This window comes from Oryctolagus cuniculus, chromosome 1 (genome assembly GCF_964237555.1).
Source record: "Oryctolagus cuniculus chromosome 1, mOryCun1.1, whole genome shotgun sequence".
Taxonomy (NCBI): Eukaryota; Metazoa; Chordata; class Mammalia; order Lagomorpha; family Leporidae; genus Oryctolagus; species Oryctolagus cuniculus.
This window is the reverse complement of record NC_091432.1, coordinates 205,692,635-205,709,676: the sequence shown is the minus strand read 5'-3', so window position 1 is coordinate 205,709,676 and position 17,042 is coordinate 205,692,635. Positions and strand designations below refer to the sequence as shown.

The following is a 17,042-nucleotide window of genomic DNA, read 5'->3' as shown; positions in this document are numbered from 1 at the left end:
TGAACTAAGCTTCCGTGATCTGTGTCCAGAACATACAACCATCAGATTGTACACTAGTTTTGTAGAAGATAATGGAATTAACTAGAGTAAAACATTCAGTATTACTCAATGTCTGATTATCAAAAAGAAACAGTGATTTTCTCTTAATTATGGCTAAAGATTTATGTAGGTTAACTGACACTCTGGCAAATGATATTGTCTCCTTTAACAATTTATCAAGCCTGATTGGAATATTAATTTTTGAGTGACCTTGTATTGACATTATTCTGAAAACAAAAAGCCTGTGTATTTTTATCTACATCCAAACATTTCCACATATGACAATAAAGGGGTTTTTTTGCATTAATTGACTAGCTGAACATGTGATGTACTGAAGTGATATTAATGAACTACAAACATAAGAGGACAAAAAGAGCAAACACACACTGCCATCTCTTGATGCAGTCCTCAGAGGCATGTGGTAGTCATTTGCCCATAAAGAAGTGCCCATCGTCTCGCATTTGGGGTATCTCTCAACAACCTATTTTTGGTACTGATATAAGTTTAAATTGAGATACACTAGGAACATTTTGTAAAGGATTCTCACTTCTGCTGTTTGTTCTCTGAGAATCCACAGAAGTTCTCTGAGGGAGTAGTTTAAGTCCACCCAAAATAAACAAAGGAAGCCTTCCTGCATTTTCCTATTATGGAAACAGAACATCACAACCATTTACACAGACCTCAAGATTTCTTCAAATGAAGTGTTCCTACAAGGCAGCTCCTCTGGTGAGGCTCCCCCAGGCCTCGGATGACTCAAGGGCAGGATTCCACCACAGCAATTAACAGAGTCTCTTCTCAACACAGTCCAACAAACCCAGCTGTGATGACTGCCCATTCCATCACAGAACCAACCATAACCAGCAGTTTTATTTTCGTTGGCAGCTACTTTTATGATTCAGGTGTCCCCAGTTAGGTTTTGCAGGGCTGGTAACCAATCTTTACATATTGTCTGCAGCTCGACTGGGTGGCAGGGGAGGTGGGCTGTAAGTTACTAGAACTTCCATGCAATTTTGCTGTTCTTTACGATTAAGGTACGTAGGTCCCTGTGTTTGAGATCAACTGTTGACCAAGTTTCTAAATTTTTAAAACTTACTACATTTTTGAGCTCAGACTGAAATATAACTACTCATGAAATTTGCTTTATATTTTTTAGAGCAGATGATATTAGAGAAGTTGACAAAGGCACAAAGTGGATGTTGCTTGTTTTAAGACTAATTTATTTGAAAGTTGGAGTTACAGAGAGAGGGAGTCTCACACACACACACACACACACACGGGGGGAGAGAGAGAGAGAGAGAGAGAGAGAGAGAGAGAGAGAGAGAAATCTTCCATCTACTGGTTCACTCTCCAAATGACCATAACAGCCAGGGCTAGGCCAGGCCAAAGCCAAGAGCAAAGGGAGTCTTCCAGGTATCCCACGTGGGTAGCAGGGGCCCAAACACTTAGGCCATCTTCTGCTGCTTTTCCCAGGCTGTTAACAGGGAGCCTAATGGAAAGTGGAACATCTGGTACAGGAACCGACTCCCTTATGGTACACTGGCATGACAGGCAGCAGCTTTACCACTATGCTGCAACACCAGCCCCTAGATGTAACCTTTAGATAAAAGAGAAGTTTTACCAGCATTTATATGGTTGTAAATTATTCAGCAGCAAGTGACTTGAATGAATCTTGGAATATTTATAAGTGTATAAGAAAAATAAACAGTATCAAAATATTTTAATCAAAATTTCTTGATATACTGTGATGCACATTATCATTAAGGCATTCCTATCTTAATTTAAATAAACCTGTTTTTAACATGCCTGTTTCTCACAAGATATAAAATCTCTACAAAATCTTAAGAAAATATGATGTCAATGAGAATGCAAAAGATAAGAATCATATTAAAGATATAACTTGGTCAGCTCTGAAGCTCTTTTTAATGTTTATTTATTTTCCATTTATTTGAAAGATAGATAAAGGGAGAGAGAGACAAGAGGGAAAGAGAGAGACAGAGATAGAGATCTTCCATCTGTTAATTCACACCCTAATATCTACAAAAGCCAGAGGAGGCCAGACCAAAGCCAGGAGCAAAGAATGTCATTTGTGAGTCAGTCTTCCATGCCATTTGGAATATTCCCAAGCACTTGAGCCATCATCTGTTGATTTGCCAGGAGCATTGGCAGGAAATTGGATTGGAAGCAGAGCAGCTGGTACTTAAACTGGTACTCAAGTTTCAGATGTGGGTGTCCCAAACAGTGACTTAACCCACTACAGCATAAAGCCCACCCCTCTAAAATGCTTTTAACCCTAGCAGACTAACATTTAAAACTTCTTTGTTTGCATTCTGGTTGGGTATTTCCTTCATCATTTTTTTTTATAGGCAGAGTGGACAGTGAGAGAGAAAGAGAGAGAAAGGTCTTCCTTTGCCATTGGTTCACCCTCCAATGGCCGCTGCGGCCGGCGCACTGTGGCCGGCGCACCGCGCTGATCCAAAGGCAGGAACCAGGTGCTTATCCTGGTCTCCCATGGGGTCCAATTTTAATAAATTTGGAAAAGTGTAGAGTATGTCATTAACACATAACACATAGGGCATGTTGAAATTGATTTATTTGTTGGTTGAAATTTGTTGATGTGCTATTTTCCATCAAGGATTTGAGGCAGCTGGCAGTAAAGAAAAGCAAGCAATGCAATAGAAGGATATATATAGATGTGAAATACAAAATCAAGAAATTAATACAAAAGAGGCAAAAGAAGAAAACAATGTCAGCATACTTGTTTTAGATAATTTTCCAAGTTGGCACTGAGCTTCCTGGTAAAGACACTGAAAGGTATAATTAGAATCAATTATATTCATCATCTCCAGAAAGGAGGAAGAATCAAAGTTATTAAAGGATAAATGGATTTTTCTATAAATTTCTAAAAGAATTTCTTATAGAAAATGTTATATAAGCATGACTATGTTTGGTTATAGAGAAAATCTTCAGTATTATTTTAAACAAGTGTTTATGAAAATTTTGTTGTAGCACAATAAAATATTACCTATAATTTATTATGTAGAAATTCTTCAAAGAAATAAGTAATACAATCCAAGTGTGTAAGCTTGGTGATTCAATCTAATGAAATAGAAAATAGATTGATCTTTGCCCTCTATCTCATTCCATTGAAATGCAGGGATGCTCTCAAAGAATTTAAGTTATGTAATAGAGTTTTCCTAAATATTGATGTCCTATACATTTAAAGTTCATTATATTGGTTTTTATGTTACACATGGTTTCTGTTGAAGTCAGTATTAATTGAGAGCATGCTAAGTGCCAATATGACAATTCATGAGTTCAGAAAGTTTTCTCTATTCAAAAATTCAGGTCTTCTCTCCTATTCAGATGCCAGATCCTACTTTTGACATTTTACTCTTCTTTCAGGCTTACCTACCACATGGGCTAACTTTTTCTTTCTGAATTTGCCAAAGGCACCAGTAACTCCTGATCACCTGTCACTTTAACATAAAGACATGTAATAAATAGAACATTCCAGCTTAAGGCCAGGTACCAGCTGTGGTTCAGTTGTCTATTTGGCCACAGTCATAAACTCATCAATACCTCATAAAGACAAGGGCAGTAATTTTGTAGAGAAAGTCTACATACGTAGACTCCAGTACAGGCAGCTTTTACCAGGTGCTTCTTTGTCTTTTTTGTGGGGGAAGATTTTTGTTTTGTTGTTGTTGCTGCTATTGTTTTGTTGTGTGCATGTATGTGTGCATGTGAGTGTTAGGAAACACATTTATATACTGCAAATCAAGGTTTGAAGATGGAAGGGAGGGACAGAGCTGAATCTCTAGTGGTAATTACTCATTGGTCAGTTCACATGTGATAAATCTATTTTTCTAATTGCTAAGATACAGGTAAAATATGATTAATTCAGCTATTACCTAGTCTTCTGTAAGTAGGAAAGTCTGAGTTTGCCACAAGGTATTCCATGTAAAAATGTTTAGGGAGGTATATACAGTTTTATGTATCATCCAATGAAGAAAGAATCCCATTATCTCTTTATATAATCACATCTGTTTTCCTGTATTTAAAGGTTCACTTATTAAGAAAAAGACATGCAAGAAATATAATACAATGTGTTTAAAATAGTAAATGCGGGAGGCCGGCGCCATGGCGCACTGGGTTAATCCTCCGCCTGTGGCGCCGGCATCCCATATGGGCACCGGTTCTAGTCCTGGTTGCTCCACTTCCAGTCCAGCTCTCTGCTATGGCCTGGGAAAGCAGTAGAAGATGGCCCAAGTGCTTGGGCCCCTGCACCCCTGTGGGAGACCAGGAAAAATCACCTGACTCCTGGCTTCAGATCGGCGCAGCTCCGGCCGTTCACTCCATTTGAGGAGTGAACCAACGGAAGGAAGTCTTTTCTCTCCGCCTGTCTCTCTCACTGTCTGTAACTCTACCTGTCAAATAAATACATAAAATCTTTAAAAAAAAAAAGTAAATGCTAAAGATATATTGTACATGTGCTGAAAAAAATTACTAACACTAAAACTATTTCTCTGAGCAGTGTTTGGTAGATCCCAGGTAACATAAAAAAAATTTAATATGGACAAAAGAAACTTAGAAAACATGAGTACCTCAAGAAGCTGAAAAACAACATGAGAAAGAATAATATGTCTCAAGCTCATTTCAAAGAAGTACCGTTTGACCCAGGTCAAATATAGATCACAGAAGTCTTTTCTCATGATGGACACTTTTAAAGTCTATTTTTTTTCCAGACTCTTTTCTTCTTTCTGAAATCATTGTAACAAAGAAGCATCATATAGAATTCTATATATCTCCATTCATTAGGCTTCTCAGGAGTCAAAATTGGAACTTTTATATGAAAAACCCAGTTGTGCTTTTTATTCCATGGTTGGAGTAAAAACCATGGAAACTAAGAGATCTGTGAAGATTGATAACAGCAAGATTGTTCTAAAAGAAAGAAACCAACAATTATACAAATGCATGATTATTACATCTGTTTTGCCTTGAAATAAAATGTCAAATCCTAAAGTGAATGGATAGCAAGCTATCCATTCAGTTTACAGCGTAGAAGGTTCAGCAAAGGTGAAGACATTAAAGATTCTAAATTTAGAACACAAGTTAAAGTTGTATGATCTCAAACTATTTAACCACATGGACAGGTATATTTTTAAAAGTTCATGAAAATGGGTATCAAAAGATGTTTGATTTGGTGGAAAAATTTTTGAAACCTATGTACACATTCTTTAAATAATATGCATTCTCTGTGAATTGTTGAAGATGATCCTTATATTCTTCCATACAATGAATACAACAACAAAAAATCAGGACTTCCAATGAACCTAGCAGTTAACATGTCAGTTAAGATACCTGCATCCCACATTGAAATACCTGAGATTCATACTTGCCTCTGGCTCCTGACCAATTACAGCTCACTCAAATACAAACCTATGAGGCAGCAGAGATGACTCAAGTAATTTGATTCCTGCCACACACACAGGGGACCTGGACTGAGTTTCTGGCTCCCCTCTTTGGCCCAGATCTGACCTTTGCAGGCATTTGAGGAATCTATCAATAGAAGGGAGTTTCTCTCACTGTCTGCTTCTCTAATTTTTTAAATGCAATGCATTTGTATGAATCAAATGAATAAATGCATGTAATGAACTTTATATTTTATATTTTATGAACTTTATATTTACTTTACATATTTCTGAGGTGTGTCTCCTCTCTTCTGATTGTCTCTTCTAACCTGCTAAGATATAAAAATGATAACCATGATTTTTATGTTAGTATTCTTCTGATCTCCAATTTCTTTTTTTTCTTTTTTATTTAGTGAATACAAATTTTCAAAGTACAGTTAATGGATTACAATGGCTTCCCCCCCCATAATTTCCCTCCCACTCACATCCCTCCCATCTCCCGCTTGTTCTCCCATTCCATTCACATCAAGATTCATTTTCAATTTTCTTTATATACAGAAGATCAATTCAGTGTATATTAAGGAAAGATTTCATCAGTTTACACCCACACAGAAACACAAAGTGTAAAATACTGTTTCAGTACTATTTATAGCATTACTTCACATTGGACAACACATTAAGGACAGATCCCACATGAGAAGTAAGTACACAGTGACTCCTGTTGTTGACTTAACAATTTGACACTCTTGTTGATGGCATCAGCAATCACCCTAGGCTCTAGTCATGAGTTGCCAAGGCTATGGAAACCTTTTGAGTTCACCGACTTCGATCTTATTCTGACAGGGTCATAGTCAAAGTGGAGGTTCTCTCCTCCCTTCAGAGAAAGGTACCTCCTTCTTTGATGGCCCTGTTCTTTCCACTGAGATCTCACTCGCAGAGATCTTCCATTTAGGTTTTTTTTTTTTTTTTTCCAGAGTGTCTTGGCTTTCCATGCCTAAAATACTCTCATCGGCTCTTCAGCCATCTGATCTCCAATTTCTAACAATCTATAAATGAAGATCTTATACACCAAATTGTAATAAAAGGGTATACAAACCAAGCTTTTTTTGCATAATTTACCAAAAGCTAAAATTTTCATGTTCATCATTTTAACTGACTGAATGACATTACATAGAACTAATATACCATAAATAATTATTCTTCTACTGTTGAGTGTTTATATTTCTTTCCAGTTACTGCCAATGTTTGAATTGTGCTGCTATGAATATCTTTGTATACTTTTATTCGTTTTCACTTTCCTTCTGTCTTTGCTATTTCTGTCCTGTTTAACGGAATTGATTTCCATGAATTGATCAGTTTACAAAAAAGAATCAACGGTTGTGTGGCCCTCAGTATGATCACATAACTTGAATTTTTTAAGAGCATAGGCACATTACTGCTTCTTCAAACGTCAACAGGGGTCAGTGTTGTGGCATAGCGGGTTAAGCCTCAGCCTGTGACACCAGCATCCCAGATAGACCCCAGTTTGTGACCCGGCTACTCCACTTGCGATTCAGCCCCCTGCTAATGCACCTGGGAAAGCAACGAAAAATGATCCAAGTACTTGAGCCTCTGCACCCATGTGGAAGATCTGGATGAAGTTGCTGGATCCTAGCTTTGGCCTGGTCCAGCTGCAGCCATCTGGGAAGTGAACCAGCAGATGGAAGATCTTTCTGTCTGTCTCTCTCTCTCTGTAACTCTACTTTTCAAATAAATAAATAAATCTTTTTTTTTAAAAAAAGCATCAACAATGTAACTTTAAGGACTATGATAAACATACTTGAATTTTCTGAAATTATTATAGTTGGCTTGTTAATCTTGTTCAAGTATATTTGATAAAAGTAAGTTTTTTCAGTTACAAAAAGCAACCATCAAATAATAATAGCATTCCCTACTACTTTTGTGCTGATGTACAAAATTATATTTTCAAATATCACCTGACATATTTTTCTTTTTTTTAACTTTTTAAAAGATTTTATTTATTTATTTGACAGGTAGAGTTACAGACAGTGAGAGAGAGAAAGGTCTTCCTTCTGTTGGTTGACTCCCTAAATGGAGTGAACGGCTGGAGCTGCCGATCCGAAGCCAGGAGCCAGGTGCTTCCTCCAGGTCTCCTATGCGGGTGCAGGGCCCAAGCACTTGGGCCATCCTCCACTGCCTTCCCGGGCCACAGCAGAGAGCTGGACTGGAAGAGGAGAAACCAGAACTAAAACCGGTGCCCATATGGGATGCCGGCGCCACAGGGGGAGGATTAACCTACTGCACAATGGCACCTGCCGCACCTGACATACTTTTCATTCTACATATTTAATTTGTTTTTAATTATGCAACCACTGCACTATTGAAACAAAGCAGAGGGGATCGTATTGACTTCGTTCCTGAGTAGACTTCTGCAGGATCACAGCAGAGGTAATCAGTCTTTTTTGTTTCTTTGTTTTGTTTGTTTTTGACAGGCAGAGTTAGACAGTGAGAAAGAGAGAGACAGAGAGAAAGGGAGGTAATCAGTCTTAAAGGCCAGATTTTCAAGAGCCAGCCTTTGGAGAGAAAATTTTTACTTTGTTTTGCTTTGGAATTCTAAAATTCTTAAAAGACATGGAGTCCAATTCTTGGAAATACTGTAAAATTCATCCATACATAGATTGAAAAAGGACACATGATGAGGTGGGAAATGAAGGAATGAAAATGAGAGAGAATGTGGCCGGCGCCGCGGCTCAATAGGCTAATCCTCCACCTGCAGCGCCAGCACACCAGGTTCTAGTCCTGGTCAGGGCGCTGGTTCTGTCCCGGTTGTCCCTCTTCCAGGCCAGCTCTCTGCTGTGGCCCGGGAGTGCAGTGGAGGATGGCCCAAGTCCTTGGGCCCTGCACCCCATGGGAGACCAGGAGAAGCACCTGGCTTCTGCCTTCGGATCAGCGCGATGCGCCGGCCGCAGCGCAGCGGCCATTGGAGGGTGAACCAACGGCAAAAGGAAGACCTTTCTGTCTGTCTCTCTCACTGTCCACTCTGCCTGTCACAAAAAAAAAAAAAAAAAAAAAAGGAGAGAGAGAGGGAATGTGACTACCACTTTTCTGCATTGGGCTCTGAAATGCATAGTTCTCATTTCATTTGGAGGTGTGTGCTGAACAGACTTCAGGGTGACCCCCATATTCCCCACCTCCCTGTGTCCATGCCATTGAGGCTGGACCTATGACTTGATTCTAACCTGCAGAAAATGGTAAATTAGCAGCACATCACTCTCCTCGGTTACATTTTATGGCAAAAGCCATGAAACGTTGCTCCTGTGATCATATTACATTCCATAAGGCTCTATATTAGCAGAGCCTCCACTTGAGGATGTGATGAAATAAGTGAATGTATTGGAGAAGCCCACATGAAGGAACTGCAGGTGACTGTCTCTAGGATCTGAGGGCTGCCAACATCAACAGTCAGCAAAAAGCTCCAACTCGCAGTTTTGTGACCCAAGGAAACTGAATTCCTCCAACAACATGAATGAGCCTGCAAGTAGATTCTCCTCCAGTTGAACCTCTGAAGGGAACAGAGCCTGAACAATAGACTGACTGTGAGGCCCTAAGAAGAGGGTCCAGGCAAACTCCTAACCCATGGAAACTCTGATGATACATGTATGTTAATTCACGTTGCCAAATTTGTAATAACTTGCTATTGTCATCCATACTAAACTAACAGTGGTTTGAAATCATGGGGATCAGGGTCGGGGGCGTTAGCTTTGTGGCACAACAGGCTCATATGCCACTGTTTGTAATATCCCATATCAGAGTGCCATTTCAAGGCCTGGCTGCTCCACTTCTAATCCAGTTTCCCTGCAATGTGCAAGGAAACACACTGGATGGTAGCCCAAGTGCTTTGGCCCCTACCACCCATGTGGGAGAACTGGATGGATTTCCTGGCTCCTTCCTTCAGCCTGGCACAGACCTAGCTTTGTGAGTATTTGGTGAGTGAATCAGTGCATGGAAGATTCTCTCTCACTCTCTCTCTCTCTCTCCCCTTCTCCCTGTCACTGTGATTTTTAAATAAATAAAGTTTTTCTTTTAAAGAAGACAGTTTCAAGGGGGAAGTAGTTATATTATATATAATATAATATTTTATAATTTAATAATTATATATATATATATATGAGTGGCTAATTAGATTATGAGGATTTCACAACAAAAGAAATTATTCTCTATCAATTTGGAGCTTAGCCTATGATACTGGAAGTCTTGTGGAGCAGTCTCAAATCCAGCATGGATCTTTCAACTTAGATGCATAGATAGAGGTTTGAGGGCAGCCCTCTTAAATTCCACATTCCCATTCTTTGTCTCTTCTTTCTCACTCTGCCTTTCAAATAAATAAGTAAATCATTTTTTTAAGTTCTACACTTCCCAGTGTTATAAGATGAGACAGAAAATTCTCACAGCTCCCTAAGAGAAGTGCAGAAGTGGCTGAAAGAGCCAAAGACCCAAAGAAACCTGCAGATGGAACTAGAAAGATGCAGAAGGCGTGACCCTTAAGGTGTCAACAGTGGATGCAGGCCCACATCAAGGGCCACCAGTGTTGGCAGAGAGAGAAGCAACCACAGAGCACTCCCTTCTTCTAGCACCAGGACAATTCATAACCCAAAGCCATCCTGGAAAATGAGAAGGAGAATGAGAGAGAAAGAATGCTAAGGGTTTAATTCAAATGGACTGAATGTCCTAAAATTGTCTGTTCGAATTTTCTCCCATAAGTAGAAATTGAAACTTGAAAACTGAATTAAATTTGTTATAAAAAAGTGACATCCTTGTTATCAAAAATGTCACTGACTTCAGGATCGTATATAGTGAAAACGAATGTATTTACTATGAAAAATAGAAAATATACATTTATATGTGTGTGTATATATATACAAATATTCTACTTAGGTCTATTTTATCCCATTATTTCATATTCTGTTTTCTGGCATACACTATACTTTCTATTATCTGACACTCTTCAGTCAATTCCTTTATGTTTGATAACCATTCAAAGAGCACAACTGCTATCAAGAAAACTTCTTTAAGTTTCATTCCTCACATTTGTTTAATGCTCTGTTAAAAATGAAGGAATTCTGCAACACTAGGGAAATCTCAAAGTAAGAAGCTTTTTATTTTTTTCTGCTTTCTATACCAAACATCTACCATGTTCCCAACATAGGGCTGACATTGTTTCCCAAAGTGGTATGTCAACAGTCACGAAGTAATGATTGTTCCCAGCCTTCATCCTAACCCAGGCCACTGGAGATTCTGGTGTGAAATCAGTCTGCTGTCCATTGGACAGGACCTGCTCTTTGAGGTTTGTTATTTAGAATCAGAAAGAAAGCTAGAAACAGAGGAAGACTAGCAGGCCACAGGCTATGGGTATGGAATCTTCAAACTAGAAAGTCTTTCTAAACAAAGAAAGATATGTGAAAGCTGTTGTAATGAATAAGGAAAATGGATGTAAGACAAATTTATTAAATATTACTGAGTGAATGTATCTCTCTTCATGCTGTTTGAAAAACAAAAATAAAGTTTTTGTTATTTTAAGATTATTTTGTGACAAAATGTGTTCATCTTAAGCTTACTACCACTTATTATAGTCACCATATAAGTGTATGGAATGATTTTTAGTAAATACAACATGCTGAGTATGTTCATTTCTTGATGATTCAAAATCCTTATTGTGCTGTGTCATAGAAACAGGGTAAATCTTCATTGCATGAGGCTGTAGATATGAGCATATATTTTAGAAAGGCTACAGGGCTTTTTCTTAACCCTTAAAACTAATTTATGTTTGGATTAATTCCTTTGAAAGTGACCAGGCTGTACCTACTCAGTTTCTTCCCACTTCTCACAAAGTGTCCTATGTCACTTTGCTGCGTAGTGGATAACCACAAAATCTCAAGGACATAAAATATATAATTAATCTTTCATTCACCAGGCTGTTGTTCACTGAGATCAGTTGGACTTGGCTCTAAGTGCAGATTGGATCCAATGCTGATTCACAGGCAACTCATGATCCTTGAACCAACAGCTACCCAAATAATGTTCTCTGAATGAACGGCAGGAGCTCAAGAATGCAAGTGCAACTGTGTATGTAAATTTTAAGCCTTTCTTTGCATGATATCCACTGAAATCCCACTGGTTACAGCAATGGATTGGCAGAGCTCCACAAAAAGGACTGGAGATACACGTTCCCCTTAGCATAAGGTCATATTATTACTACAGGGGAATAAAGAGTTGAGAATAATAACTCAGCATGTACATATTGCTAAATTATATTTTCATTACACATAATAATATGAATATATTATTTTAATATTCATAAATACATTATTAAAATCTCCTAAAACACTCATAGGATTCTGTGTGATCTTATTATCATAATAATTTCTGTTATTGTGAAAAATAGAGCCAAAGCTTATATCAATTTTATTTCTTTAAACTATATCCCTTGGCTATGTAAATATATAAGACTTGCTAGCATTAGCTAAATCAGAATGAAATGAAATATGCAGAATCTATAGCTGTTATAAGTCACTTGAAACCTGTGAGTGCAAAGCAAAAAAAAAATCTATGAGCTGCCTTTCCTATCCTACACAACTATTGGTGCCTGCACTCCCAACTGTAGATGCTGCCTTGTACCTATTCCTGGCCACCCACTTCTGTAGTGAAGGTGATGTATGTTGGCACAGGAAAAGATACCAGTAAAAAAAATGGTAATAGAAAATTTAAACCCCATGATGGAGAGACTGATAAACCAAGAAAATCATAGCTTGATTTAGAAAGCAGCAGGGAGCCAATAGAAAGACTTAAAGAGGAAGATTGAATAGCTAGTACAATAGAAAAGGAAAATTACTTCCACCAAAGACCATTTTTGAAACCCCGCATGACTGTGCCACCAACCAGATGAAGAACTTCAGGAATAAACCAGACCAAGGTGGGAGGAAATTGCAAATGTCCCAGTTTGAAAACATGAATGAAGGTTGAGCCAGATATTACCATTATAAACAAGTGTGCAGGGAGTGTTTTCACTATCAGAAAAGCTCAGCCTTCAACTCAATGATATTAAATGTCAGCCTTGCCTAGGAGCAGAACAAAGAAAGACAAGCCTACAGAACATTCACTCTTCCATCTGTGGTAGTAGTAGTCTATGTCATCTCCCAGTTGTGACTACTACAATAGAAACAGAATTTTAGCATTGTATCTACCATCAGCTATAGAATCTTGGCTGTCCATCTATTGACTCTGTCTTAGGCATCAGCTCTTCATTACTGATTTAAAACTATAGAAATATATTAATATCTCTACTGTCTTCTTACCTTAAAGAAAATGAGGTAAAAAAAATTTGCAAAGATGCATTACGCTCTTAAAAGAAAGGTGTCATCTCACTTCAGAATACACTGATTATTATTTACATCCTCCTTCATCTAAATCAGTTCTTAGTATAACAGCATTTTTAATGGATGACAATGTTTTCCCACTGAGTTCTTGGTAGAGCTCCATGTGATCATAAGCTAATCATACCCACTATTGTCTCAGTCTTGCTCCTTCTGATCTAAATAGTTTATATTGCAATGACAGTACTATTGGGAGGGCTGAGAACTGTGGGGCTTTAAAATCAGTGATGGCACCCCAGATGAAAAAGGCTCTGGGTTATTTGAAAGGATTTCAGATTCAGGAAGATGTTCTTTCGATGACAATATCTACATGACTGTCATTTCAAAGAATACTTCAGTTCCCAAAAGATTTTGCAAACTCATAAGATTTTTTTTCTACCTCCATCAGTTGTAGTATCTGGATATTCAAGGACAACAACTCTGTTTCTCAAAAGCTCACACATCACAATATGAAGTATAGTCAAACTCAGTTTTGATCGAGCCAGATTCTGCCATGCAAATTTTTCCATCATTCTGATCAAGATACTCATCAATGAGAGTATGAGAGGACACATTCCAGTCTGCTTTATAGAAATTAAAGAATCTCCAGAATTTAACTTTTTCTAAGGAAAACATTCCAGAAGCACCACCCCAAATCATCCAGATATTTTCATATTAAAATATTCCTTGATATCCTGAGACTGTGGCTGTTCCACAAAGACCCTAAGAAAGATACAGAACAATAAAATCATGTTTCCAATGGCATTTAAAAGTGGCAGCCCAAGAAGAAATCTTTTCACATGTCATAAACAAAAGGTGGATGGATATTTTGTGTCCTGAAAAGAGAATGAAAATGATAGTGAGTTATGCCTATGTATGTGTACTATTAAAAAGTAATAAAACCATTTCCTATGATTTTAAATATTAAAACTTTTGGAGTTTTCATCCATATATTCTCATAAGTAACAGATAAGCAACTTTGTCCTTATGTTTAACTCTGTACACCAACCACGGAATAGTTCTATATTCAGACAGATCTGATCATAATGCTTCCATTCATGTTGGAAGTGGAAATGAAATGACCACGGATTTTGGAGAAGGAGGATTAACTGTATGTTTACACCCTAATTCTTAGCAAATGACATAGCCTCCCCAACCCTCATTTCACCATCTATAAAATAAGGTTAACAGTCTACTCATGAAATTAGGAGATCATGCTTACAAAATGTCTGCATATAGAAGTCACTCAAGACAAAAGGGAAAACCTACAGAGCAATAAAGATTACATTTCTCGAACATCTTCTGAAAGTCTTCATTGTCTTTAAAGAAATAGTCATTTTTCTTAAAAACAGAATGCTTTACAGAAACAAGGCAAGAGACTCACAAAAGCAAATAGCTTTTAGAAAGTCCCCAAATTTTTCTGGCAACAGTCATCAAATTACTTATTACAAACTGGGCACCAAAAAGTCCTTTAAAAATGTTGCAATCTGTGATGGGCCAAATTTTATTCCATAAGCCATTTGTATAAACAGTAAATTGGAATGATTATCAGACAAAAGGGAGAAAAATTGATAGAGACTTCCATATTAGCCTCTCCAAGTCCTATCTGAGTTCCCTGTAGTGTGTGGTTTATGCGAGGAATCAGAAAATCCAAACACTCAGCTAATAATCCTGGTAGATGTTGAAAAGGCCAAGCACTTATGTCATAACTGATAACTTACTCCCTTGACAACAACCAGAATGAGGACACCACAATGTCCTTTTTCATAGCTGAAAGGTAAACAACTATTGGCAGTTCCTAATTCATAGATAGATAATATCCTTAGCCTGAATTCAGTTTTCTGAGCATAGGTTGTCACATTGTACAAAATTTTTTTCCTTTATATTTTCCAACAAAAGTGAAAAGTCTAGGCAGTGGTTTTGAACTGGACATGTTAGAACAAATTTTTGCTTCTCTTTCTTTATCCCATTTCGTTAGTTTCCAGTGCTTCTTCTCTACTTTTTCTAGTCCCTCAGGACACCCACAATTTTTTCAGTGAAATACCACCTGGATTGCATGTGCCTGGCATGTAGACATCATTCAAAGTGAAAGGTCTAGAATAATGAAGATCTCCTAATTCTTGCACATCTGCTGAAAGTCTTCATTACAACCTCTTATATCCCCAAATTCCTTTATAATGCAAAATGAACTCTTTCTTATCCTTCCCTTCCCAAAACTTTTCCAACAGGATATTAATTTTACAAAAATCAGGATAAAATTACATGTGATGGACTCACAGTCCCATATTCATAAGACTTGCTTGCATTTTAAAAGAGAGTATTTGGTGCCAAAATTAATGCCCAATTAGTGTAATGTAGGACAATGTTACCAAGTAGCAAGTCAATGTAGGCTTTAAAAAAAATGGAAGAATGTGTAAAGAATAATTTGACTTTCGATACAAGAATCTTCAGGGTTTATTTCTCTAAATGCATCTGATTTTTTCTGGACTCATTCCCTCCTATAATTCTGCTACTATCAATTATCTCAAAGTTACAAATATTTTTTGTTTATTTGTCTTTTCCAGAAAGATTCCCATAACAACTGTTTTTCTGGCAATAGAAGCAAAGAAATTGATGTGTGAGAGAACACAATTTGAACTTACAAGTATGCATTAGCTTGGCAAAAACACATTTTCATCCGACTATTAGTAAAATGTAAGTAGTTATGATTATATAAAAGGCTGACCCAGAATTGGGGACATGACATTTAATATTATTGCCACTTACAAAAAATAAGCTAAATGTGGGTACAACTTGAAACATGTCAGCATATAGGGGAAGGATAGAACAGTTTGCCAAGCTGTTCTAATGAACTGATGCCACCACAAGAAGCCGCACCACTCCCATGGAACTTGAAAAGGTTCACTAAAGGCTGCACATTGCCATGTCTATGTAGACAACTGCCAAGAGCTGTCACTACAAGCGCTGTACAAAGGAGGAAGCTCAAGCGTTGGGAGTTTAAATGTCATGCTCACAGGGAAACAGTGCTGAGAAGAGGCTCCCATTTCTTAATCCCCATAGCCTCCTTCACTGTAGCCTTCCTCTAGGCTCCTTCCAGAATATCGCATCTGTTAGTCCACTCATTGCTGGTACCAGAAAGCACAGATGTGCACAAAGCACATTTCAAATAATGGAGCATTTGGATTTGTTTTTGTTTGAAGCTCCAGCACAATTTTTAGATGAGTAGTTTTAATTTTGAATCCGGTAATAAAAAAAAAAACTTCATCTTCTCTGGGTGGGCCAATTTTAAAATTTGACTAATTCTTGCTACAAACAATGCAGCTTGGATGAACTGAGAATTCTGAAGCCACATTGCTACTCATTATGTGATGACTTGTTGCAAATAACATTTTGTTCTTAAACACAATTTCCTATTCTTTAGAATGGAAATAATCACAATAATATTACCATAATAAATTTGCTTTTTATGATTTGGCCCAATTGTACCTCTCACATGGATTATTCTAACAATCTCACACCTGATCTTCTGACTTCTACTCATATCCACTTTCTCCTATTAGAACAGCTAGGGTAGCTCTGTTAAAGCATTAGTCTTATCATTCTTCTACTCAATCTCCCTGCCCTCATGTCTTTCTAACACATTCATGGTAGAAACCAAAATTTTCAATGGCTTATATTGTCAGTCACACCTCCATTGCCTTTCCCACCTGACCTGCCGCCACTCTCATCCTTGGATACCTTAACTCCTTTGTTCCAGCCACTCTGGATCTCTCACTATGCCTCAAATATTCCACATTGTACTTACTGTTTTCTCTGCTTGGAAATTCTTGAATATTTACATTGATCACTCCCTCACTTCCTTATAAGTCTTTATTTAAAAGCTACCTTCTCAGGGGCAAGCATTTTATAGAGTGGTTAAGACACCACTTAGGATGCCCACATCCCATGTCAGAGTGCTTGGGTTTGAGTCCCAGCTCAGCTACTGATTTCAGTTTCCTGCTAGTGTACATCCTGAGAGCCAGCAGTTGTGGCTCAAGTTCTTGGGTTCCTGCTACTCATATGGGAGTCCTGGATTGAGTTCTGAGCCCCTGGCTTCAACCTGGCCCAGTGCCCGCTGTCATGGGCATTTGGGGAGTGACCTAATGGACTGAAGATCTCTCTCTGTCTCTGTCCCTACACCTTTCTC

The 17,042-nt window shown here is 37.9% G+C and overlaps 1 pseudogene; it reads right to left on the bottom strand.

Moving 5' to 3' along the window:
- The window catches only part of LOC103348004 (cyclin-dependent kinase-like 3), a 51,617-nt pseudogene extending 38,228 nt beyond the window's left edge, over nt 1–13,389 (bottom strand).
- Nucleotides 13,390–17,042: the final 3,653 nt, after the last annotated feature.